The following is an 808-nucleotide window of genomic DNA, read 5'->3' as shown; positions in this document are numbered from 1 at the left end:
CAGACCACCGCGCGACGTCGACATTCGCTACAGTCCTTTATTTTCGGTGCTGGACCGTCGATATGCGTCCGCTGTCACGGCTGATTGTAGTGCACGTTGACGATACGTTCGAACTTCCGAATCTACCTTCACGAGTTCTGGAAGTTTGTCCCACACGTGGTCGATATAGTCGCCGTACGCGTAAGAGTATGACCTTCGGTATATACTGCAAAACTGCTCGGCGCTCAAATCCAGAATTTCGGAAGGATGATACAGCGCGAGATACATTTTATTACTGTGTGACTCGTGGATTCGCGCGCCTTTAAATAGACGGTTGAGAGTGCACAACCCTTAGTTTGAGAATGAAATTCGTGCTGCAACCGCGGGCAATACACATCACGAACTGCGACGCGAAATTGTGAATAATGGGAAGCGGTATGGGGAAACGCAAGCACGGCGAAATACTGCCGAGTACTATACCCGCGATCATTTGCGGCCCGTCGAATTGCGGTAAAACCAACGTTCTCATAAACTCGAGAGTCCGAACGGTGTACGTTTCGAGAACGTGTACGTCCACTCGAAATCGTTGCAACAGCCAAAGTATTGATATCTCGAAAATTTGTTTACGTCTATCGACGAAATCGGTTATTTTACGTTCTCCAACAACAGCGACGTCTTTTCACCGAGCGAGGCGCGTCCAAATTCTATTTTTATCTTTGATGACGTGGCATGCGGCAAGCAGGATGTAGTGAGAGAATACTTTTCGATGGGTCGCCATGCGAACGTCGACTGCTTCTATCTCTGCCAGACGTACGCGAGGATACCTAAA

The sequence above is a fragment of the Mycetomoellerius zeteki genome, unplaced genomic scaffold (genome assembly GCF_001594055.1).
Source record: "Mycetomoellerius zeteki isolate Tzet28-1 unplaced genomic scaffold, Tzet1.0 scaffold1292, whole genome shotgun sequence".
Taxonomy (NCBI): Eukaryota; Metazoa; Arthropoda; class Insecta; order Hymenoptera; family Formicidae; genus Mycetomoellerius; species Mycetomoellerius zeteki.
Note: the sequence above shows the minus strand (reverse complement) of the source record.